General features: G+C 35.9%; 1 non-coding gene across 1 annotated transcript; it reads right to left on the bottom strand.

The window, feature by feature from the left end:
• Positions 1–9,928: 9,928 nt before the first annotated feature.
• Positions 9,929–10,035, bottom strand: LOC111902425 (small nucleolar RNA R71). The gene has a single exon (XR_002853771.1). It is a non-coding gene; the product is annotated as a small nucleolar RNA R71 (small nucleolar RNA).
• Positions 10,036–10,382: the final 347 nt, after the last annotated feature.

Raw genomic sequence — 10,382 nt, 5'->3', positions numbered from 1 at the left:
TTGCCTTAGGGCCTACCATAGCTTCCAATAGCTGGTACACTTTGGTTGCTATCTACCAGTGACGTCTTCTATCAGATCTATAAGGAAAATGGAAATATGTAAGTGTCCTTAATAGCTCTTTCAATTCCAAATAGAATGTTTTGTCCAACTTTAGGATCTTCGTTGGTTGACTCTTGAATCTTATCAAGATCAATGTGGCTCCCACTAGCCCTTTTGTAAATCAACTCCCTCTCTTGGAAGACTGCCCTTTGAGAAACATACACTTTGTTCTCAGAAGGTTGTTAAAGAATTATCCAAAATGCTTATTGGGCTCTCCAACGAGATAACACATCTTTAATCAAAATCCTAGGTTGTCGAGCGCTTCACGACAAGTGTAAGCCTCATAATCGTAACACTATTCATGGTATAATCCACGAATTGTTAGAAAACACAGTGCGACTCATCTAGTACAAAACCAATGAACGATTTGTTTCTCTATACAACTAACACTTCCTAGTGGTAGTGTTTTGGGCGGAGATAGATCATGAAACTCTTTCACGATCACTTAGATGATCGATAAAGTTTGGACTAAGATTCTCACTATGAGTGTCTCATCCTATTACCCAATTGATTCTTAACTTCGCTATATGAGAGCTCTGAACACCTGAGAGGTTTCGTACTCGCATGCATACGAAGTTGGTCTCACTATGTATCGTGGTTAATCTGAACGATCCATTAGTGTGAACTAATTCCAACAGATACTCACATCACCCAATGACGCATTCATCATCTATCTTGATAAACAAGATTTGCATTTATCATAAGACTCGAGGTCAATTGATATCCAAAATCTTATCCAACTGGATACTTAGTAATGCGTTTCTCATTTATGTATGCAATACTATGATTCCACAAATACATTTCACCCAAACATTTGGATTTGTTTGAATAAGTACTTATTATGGTAAATCTGAATGATCCATAAGTTGAACAAACATCAACAGATATTCATAATAATACAGCTTATTCAAATGTTCGAATCAATTTTTTTGAGCTATTGCTACTATACTAACTTCAAAGATTTCATGATTTTCTTTTAATATGTTAGAATGCTCCACATTAAATAAGTCAGAACTATCTCATGAATTATAGTATAAACAATTTCAATTATAATACCATAGACTAAACATTTTTTTGAAAAGAGTTGTCTTTTGATCCTATGAATGTAGCAAGGGCATGACATTCATGATCAAATTATCTTCTCCATGTTTTAGTCTTCTTACTTCATTTTAGTGACTGCACATTCATGCAAATGTCAGCACTAATCCTTAGCAACACACTCATGGTTTAAAAGTAATGTTTTGACGGCATTATAAATCCATATATTTGATTGAATAACAAACATGGAAGAACTAGTTATCTTTTGATCCTAAGGAAAGTAGCATGGGCTCATGATCCATGATCAAATTTAACTTCCTCATGTTCCAGTCCTCTCACCTCAAATATACATTTGGGCAAGTTTGATTTTTTTTGTCCTTTTCTTGTTATGGAAACAAGCAGCTATTAGAACATGTCTTGGAATAAGCCTTCCTCTATCCTAGGTATTAGGGCCTATAGTAGGTATACCCACACTAATCGCCTTTTAAACAGTGTATAATTGACTTTCTTCTTCTTTAGACTTCTATTTATGATAGTTAATTATGGGAGTGTTTTGAAGTATGAGTTTCTAAGATTGTCATGTTAATTCCAATAGGAAACCTGAACATGCTACATAAATCCTTCATGGTCATTCCAATTTGTTCATATCAAAATCAAAATGAATTGATTATATGTACATGTCTGCTAGTTGACTAACCCTAGTCAACTTCTAACTCAAGGAAATTCCATTTTACTTCAATATGTCAAGTTACAATGTACATTTGATAATTGCTCTTTCTAACAATTTAGAATGCAATGTTTGAAGTAACCTAGGAAGAGCTTTAACAAAGGCATGATCTTTCCTTTTGTTTATGAGAACTATTCCCAAACTACGAATTTGACAAGATTGATCATCCTCATAGCTAATCCTCTCAAAGGTTTTATAGCAGTAGATTTTAGAGGATAAGGTTTTCGACATCATTCAATAAAATTCCATTATAGTTTGTTTTACTTATCCTTAGAAAATAATCACTCTAAATTATTTTAGAAGGCTAGGATCCATATTTGGCTCCATGATGTGTAAAGGGATGCCGTAAACACACCATAGAGTTATTTAGGTTGGAAAAGCCCTTTTCCAATTTCGATCACTACGAAACTCCTAGGTCTTTGAGATTCATTGACTATAATTGGCATGTTAATATTGGATTATGTTCATCTCAGTTTCAACGATGGGGTCGACGCAGATCACTGAACAGATGGTGAATCGACCATACAAAATTGCATGGTCCCCGACTCAAGTTACGCTTGAGATTCGCGAGTTCCACATCATTCTCTACCTATACTCTCAAATTTACGTGTCGGTTAACCACGCGAGCTCCATCAACAAGTTATAAAGAGAATGTGCAACTTTTGTGGATAACATAAGATTCACATTAAATAGATTAAAAATTAACCTTGCAAAATCGCATGGTCCCCGACCCAAGTTACGCTCGAGATTCGCGAGTTCCATATCATTCTCGACTATATTCTAGATTGATGTGTCGGTTAACCAAACAAGCTCCACCAACAGAATATAAAGAGAATGTGCAATTTTCATGGATAATATAAACTCACATTTTATTAATAAAACGGGATTTTTTTTATACTTGTATTTAGAATACTTTTAGATTGAGCATTATCACTATCAAACCCTTTCGGTAACTCCGTTCTCAAAATGCAATAGGGCGGTGAGGATGGTAAGCGCGAAGCATTTTCAAAACCGACCTCATTAGGAATCAAAGACACCTCCTTAAACCCTTACATTAGAACGGGTGAACCTAGTCGAGGTAAGACTGACAATGTCAATATTTAAAACATACGAGGGCGCATGTTGTAACTTTCTTATACATATAATAGACACAATTCTAATATATATAAATATAAGGGGTAAATTTAAAACCTTTTTAAATTTAGATGTCTATTATTAATTCTAATTAACTACGAGGACGCAATGTAACAATTAATAAATCATGAGGGGGTTAATATTCAAATTTGTAAAACTCTATTAAAATAATATTAAAATATTTGAAATCACTATTTAAATAATAAATTTTCAAATTTAAAATAAGATTAAATAATATTTAGCCATAAATATTCAAATTTAAATAAATACATTTAAATAATATTTAATTTTCCAGATCTAATCTAACTAGGTATTTATCCATGCAAGATAAAGCTTGAATTCGAAAAATAAGCAAGATTAAAAATCGATAATGTTGATCAGCTAAGGTTCACGTCGTGAACAACTCTGTCACGTCGTGAATTAGGGTTTTTCATCAAATTACCTAATTTTTCAATTAAACTTTCATCATTCAGTTCCAAAACAATATTTTCAGAAAACATGGATGTAGGGTGAAGGTAACCATGAACCAATGGCTCTGATACCACTATTGGGTTTTCTACGCATCAAATACACTCTAAAACTAGGCATCGGAAAAATCGTAACAACGATATACCTAAGTGTACATGCATCCTATGGATCTATGGCTTCATGCTAATTACATCAACCCTAGAAAACTAAAACATAAGTAAGAAAACATACCTCTTATGTAGCCCTTGATCTCCATGCTTGAGATCTTGAACCTCCATGAAGTTGCTTGGATGAAAGGATCCAAACCAGAATCCCTCTAATGGTATCGCACCCAATGACACCAAAGAGTGGAATAAAAATAACTAGGAGAAGTGTCAATTTCACAAACCCAAAGGGGTTAGAAATCGTCCCTAAGAGAGGGAAGAAGAAGGGTTGGCAAATACTTCAAGCCAAGGTGCAAGGAGGAATGAAATCCCTAAGGCCCTATTTATAGCCTTGGATGCCTCCTTAGGTTTAGTACTCCTTCCCATGTAGGATGGAGGCCTAACCACGAAATTTCACTCCTTTCCCATGTGGGATGGAGTGATTTTCATCCAACCCTAATTCCATAAGGATCTGGAACATTCCTGATTAACCAACTATCGATTAATGAACATTCACCCCCTTAAATAACTAAACTGTTAATTAATTCCCAGAATATATTTCCAATTAGTTTCTAATTAATTATTAACCAAAATAATTAATAAACTAATTTCTCAATTATTTATTCTACTCAATTTGGGTCTTGAGGGCAACCCAAAAGGACCCTGCTATTATTAGAAATATTACCAATAGTTAATGACCTTTGACACTATTGCAACACAAACATCAACACATTTTTAAAAAATTGTTTATCATAGATCCAAAATCCTCCAAAAACATATCTTCAATGTGAGTGTGTGTACAATCAAGTTGGGGCCTTCCCGCGATCCTCGGGAGTACCTGAAAAACATAACACATAACACGGTAAGCACAAAGCTTAGTGGGTTCCCCAAATTACCACACACAGCTCAATAGCCACTCTAGGCTATAACTCAATAAGACCCTCCCGTTAATGTCTCTCAGTGGGACCCTCCGGCCCCAACTCACTAAGCTCATGATAATAATACTCAGAATAAATCACAAAGACATAATGCAGAATATTAAGATACACAGGTAAGCACAATAAAAATCTCAGTCACACAAAGATACGACTCATGGTAAGTATAGTGAGAAGACTCACCTCGTAAACTAGCAAGTAAAAGTCTCGTACTCGGAAATTTCGAACTAGCCTTCGCCTAACACATTGGATAATTGTCTCTAATTAATACTTTACTCATACTCAAATACACCAAAGGTTATTCTCGCTTTCTCTCTAACACTTGGAATGGGTAAAAGACGATTTACCCCCCCCCCCCCCCGTATGGTCTCCATTACTTATGTTGACCAAACCCTAAAGTCAACAAAAGTCAAACTTGAGTCAATAGTCTAGGTTTGACTTGACTCGCCGAGTCCACATAAGTATTGCGAAGGTCTAGCTCGTCGAGTTAACCCTAACTCGCCAAGCTATCGCATGGTCCAACTCATTAGGACAAACCCTAACTGACTCGTCGAGTCAGCTCATGGACTCGACGAGTCTCTTCGATCTGATTTCTCATTCAGATATTTTAAGGCAGATCCATCACTCCAAACACGAGATATACCATCCTAAGGCTCGATTGTCACGTAAATCTTCGATCTTTACGCTCATGCATGGTGGTTTTGCTCCCATCTACCAATACATGTTCTCATAAGGTGTTAAACACGATACTCCTCATATGGATGAATAAGGTTGGGAGCTTTGGGATCTATGGACCTCACAAGATCCAGATCTGAGGTTTAAACCTATGATAACTTAGTATGCTCTAAGTCCCAAAATAAAATGTGATGACAACCCTAGTTTATCAACTCATGAGATCTAAGCAGGTAAAGGGGAAAGATTCAAGCTTTCTACCTTCCTCTTGAAGCTCTGGACAAAATGATCTGGACCCCAACAGCTCCTTCTTGTTCCTTGCTGAATAAACTCCTCTTCCTCCTCAAAGATGCACTAAAATCCTTTAAGGTTAGCTTGGAGACTCTCTTAGCTCACTACACTCATTTAGGGTTTCACACAAAAAGGTTAAGCAGCTGATGAGCCGCAAATGAGGCTATAAGTGCCCTTATATAGGCCCCAAATCCGGAGATTTATGGTTTCATTTCATAACGTCTACTCAGCGAGTCGACTCTCTAACTCGTCGAGTAGATCATTAATCCCACGTAGTACAACGCAACTCTACTTGATGAGTTGTAGCACCAACCCGTCGAGTTGCTAAATAGTCCTCAAAAATAAATAAATAAACAATATACATGGAAGTCCGAATGTTACAAGTTGTCTTATCAATTTGCCGAGTAACACATGTCCAGACTCGTCAGGGAAAACCCTAGCCGACTCGTCGAGTTGGCTCATCAACTCGTCGAGTCCCTTAAGTCTATTTTCTCATTTAAACGTTTTAAGTCAGAGTTACAACCCCAAAATCTAGATCTAGCCTCCCAAGGCTGAGATACCATGTAAAGCTTCAAGCTTTACGTCCATGCATGGCACTTAGGGCTCGAAATGTCAAAACAAGCTCCATTTTAGGTTGGATGCACAAAAGCTTGCCTCTAGCTCAATAAATCTCTGGTCTATGGGCTCACAAGACCTCCTACAGTCCAGATATGAGGTTTCAACCTCATGATATGCTCAAGTGACTCAATAACAAAAGATGGATAGGAGAAAACCCTAAAAACTCCCTAAACTAAGATCTCATAAATAAATGATCAAAATAGCGGCTTTTTACCTCCACACAGAAGCTAATCACTAAAGAACATTGGATCCACAGCCCCTCCTCTATCTAATTTGCAATGCTCTCCAAATCTCCTTCCAAAGATGCACAAGAGAACTCAATTTAGCCTCTCTCTCTCTCTTTCTCTCTCTCTCTCTCTCTCTCTCTCTCTCTCTCTCTCTCTCTCAACGAGTGTAACTAGTCTAAGGTTTCTCACAGAGCTCAAAGGTGACAAGGGTGGCTGAAATGAGGGTTTAAGGTCCTTTAAATAGGACACAAACCCAAAAAATTAGGGTTTCCTCTCATAGCACCAACTCGTCGAGTTGGTCGTAAAACCCACGCCGCCAAAACCCTTCTCTACTCGACGAGTTGGGGCCTCCAACTCGTCAAGTTTCTCAGTCAAAATCATGAAAATTATATAAATATTATTCTTGGGAATCGGGATGTTACAATCACAAACAAGGTGTAAATAACCACGTAAATTAGCTTGGTACTCTCGATGTCATTCACCTCCTAATCAATGTGTCGGTTAACCACACACGCTCCATTGATCAATGATAATTTACGAGCTACCCATTGCCACCCTTTATTAGTCTATATTAGTGTGTCGGTTAACCACACATGCTCCACTAACAACTTTTATAAAGTGCAATGTGCAATTTCATGGATTAACATTATATTCACGTTTTCCTAAAGTAACCAAGATTGAGAATTTTATGAAAACATTTAGTTACTTCATTTACTTCATTATATTTATTAATGAGAGTTTAATGTCCTATAAAACCCATTCCGCTAACGACCCTCCACTAGTCAAGAGAGCGGTGGGTAAGAATGGATTCCTAATGGCGGTAATTTTATAGGCTGCTTCCTTAAACTCATGTTATAGACCAACTTCGTGAATGAGGCATACTAACGGTAAGACTGACCTTTTCTTGTATATATATATATATATATATATATATATATATATATATATATATATATATATATATATATATATATATATATATATATATATATATATATATAAGAAAAGGTCAGTCTTACCGTTAGTATGCCTCATTCACGAAGCTGGTCTATAACAAGAATATATATATATATATATATATATATATATATATATATATATATATATATATATATATATATATATATATATATATATATATATATATATAAGGGTGTATTTTAAACTTTTAAAATACTAGAGTTCTAGAATTTAAGATTTCAAAATTAAACTTTTTAATTAAATTTTAAATTCCGAAGCCAAGGGGGTATTTTTTTTAAAATTTTAAAAAATACTAGGTTAAATTTTTAATAATTAAATTAACCATTAGTTTTATCTTTATCAAAAATTAAACCAAATCATTAAATTTGATAAGAATATACAATTACCTTTACTAAAAATTCAATTTTAGGCAGAAAAACGAATTAAGGTTATAATCATAATCAAGCCAAGATAACAATTATCAAAATCAAAAAATAAGGGATCTTACAGGCCAACTCGTCGAGTTCGTGCAATGCACTCGTCAAATTCTATTAACAAATAGACGATTCTGCTCCCTTCTTCTATGAACGATTCACAATTGCATCAAGTTCAACTGAAAAACATCCTAGGCTTTGATAACACTAATGACTTATGAGCATAACTACAAAATCAAATGTGTTCATGCAACCCTATAATTAAGGATCTAGGTTTTCACTAGTTAAACATGCAAACTTGAATACAAAAGAGAAACCCTAATATGCATTTATATAATCAAAATTAACCTAATAATAGGGTTTACATTCATACCTCAGTTGTTATTTAGTAATAACAATTAATCTTTGTAGATCTTGAACTCTCGAAAGAAAGTGCCTCAAATGTGACACGTCTAATGTTTTACGAACACTCTTTGCAAGAGGATGAGAAGGAGAGAGGAGGAGATGCACTAGAAAATTGGCTCTTCTAGGGTTAGGTTGAAGTGGCCGAAAATCCAAAGGTTTACCCTCCTTATATACTTGTGGTTGCTTAGTCCCAAAGCTAGGGTTTGCAGGTGGATACCCTAATTTCCTGCCTATGGCCTAAGCAGCCCATGGGCTCCCTAATAAGAAGCCTTGGACAAAAACTTATATGGCCTCCCTATGATTTTCGTCCACTCCTATCTAAGGAGTCCAAGAGCCCAGTTTCACAATTATCAATGATTTGTGAAACAGCCCCTGTACCTTTAATTAATTCCTTTAATCCTAAAATTAATTCAAATTATCTTCTGATTAAATTTTAATTAAATAACATGATTTCTAATTAATATATTATTTTCATAACATATTAATAAATCATTTATATCAATTTATTATTCCAAATAATAAATTACACTTCTATCCAAAATTGATCATGTCAAGTTGCAAGAGTGAAGGAAACCCAAAAGGACTTGTGCTTCTATCAATTCGAGTATATACCAACTATAGTTATGGGCTTAGACACCTAATCCAACAGAAGGAACCAATGTCAACCCAATAGGTTATGTATCTTGTTATATAGGATGTTGTTATGTTGTAGTGATCGGTAAGATGTGTATCCTGGTATATAGGATGGTGCTATGCGGTAGTGATCTATAAACCTGCCTATTTGTCTGCTGACTGCTTATATCTTTATCTGATGCATATGTTGATATAGCATAGATGGGTTGAGACTGTACTGCTTTGAGCTGCCAATCAATAAACTGGGGCAATCCAACTGAGAGGTTATGGGCCAGGGGTAATGCAATCGGGAGGTTTTGGACCCAGTATGTAGTACATATGGCAATCCAACTGGGAGGTTGTAGGCCAGGGCAATCCAACCAGAAGGTTGTGGGCCAGGGCTAATCCAACCAGGAGGTTGTGGACCAAGGGTATTCCATTCTGATGACTAATTGGACCCACCGTGCATGATTGTATATGTTATATGTTTATGTGGTGGGACTTTGGGGAAACTCATTAAGCTTCATGCTTACAGTTTGGTTTCACGTTTTCATGTACTTCAGATGATCGGGGTAACGTGAACGCATGCTCATTCACATCCTTCAATTTGTATTAGAATTTATTTCGGGATACTTTGATTTGTGACTATTGACACTTTGGAAACTATGTTTGTAAAATATTTATGGTTTTTGGTTGTTTTAGAAAAATGAAAATTTTCCCTTTATTTTTTGGGATGTTACAGAAACTGAGAGCCGTTCAGAAGAGGAAGACAAAAGCGAAGCCAAAAACATAATGGGAGGCATCATGACAATGACCATGGAGGCGGGTGCGTAATGACAATGGGTTGAGTCTCGTACCTCCAACAATTCCAACCACAACGAACTTTGAACTCAAGGGACATATCCTCACTATGCTCAAGGATATTCCATTTTCCGGGAAGGACCATGAAGATTCTTATCAACATATAGATGAAGTTTTGGACATTGCAAACTACTTTAATGTTCCAAATGTTTCACGCGATGTGTTGCTACTTAGGATGCTTCCAGTCGCATTTACAGGAGCAGCAAAGGATTGCTTAAAGTCACTTCCACCTTGAGAGATCATGACATGGACCAACCTTCAGAATGAATTTATCCAAAAATTCAGCCCTCCTTCGAAGACAACAAAGTTGAAAAAGAAAATCCAGAATTTCCATCAACTAGATGGAGAATCCTTATATGAACTGTGGGAACATTATAAGGGATTACTTCGCAATTGCCCACAACATGATCTTAACGTGCAACAAGAAATATCCATTTTCTATGATGGAATCAATATGAGCACTCACCAACTCCTTGACTCTCAAGGACCAATGATTAAGAAGAATCTAGCAACCAACAAGGCATTAATAGAAGACTTTACTAAACATTCAATAGAATATCACAACCCTTGAGATGATGTCACAAGAGGAAGAGCAAAAGGATATGGAGATTCAGAAGGCTTACAGTGGTGATGGAAAAGTTTAATAACATAGATAGGAGGATCATGAAGATGGGATAATCCATTCACGCAATACAAGTTGGATGTGAAAATTATCGTGGACCATATTTGACTAAATATTACGATTTTGAAAAGAACGG

Source organism: Lactuca sativa, chromosome 3 (genome assembly GCF_002870075.4).
Source record: "Lactuca sativa cultivar Salinas chromosome 3, Lsat_Salinas_v11, whole genome shotgun sequence".
Taxonomy (NCBI): domain Eukaryota; kingdom Viridiplantae; phylum Streptophyta; class Magnoliopsida; order Asterales; family Asteraceae; genus Lactuca; species Lactuca sativa.
Note: the sequence above shows the minus strand (reverse complement) of the source record. Positions and strands in the feature narration are given on the sequence as shown.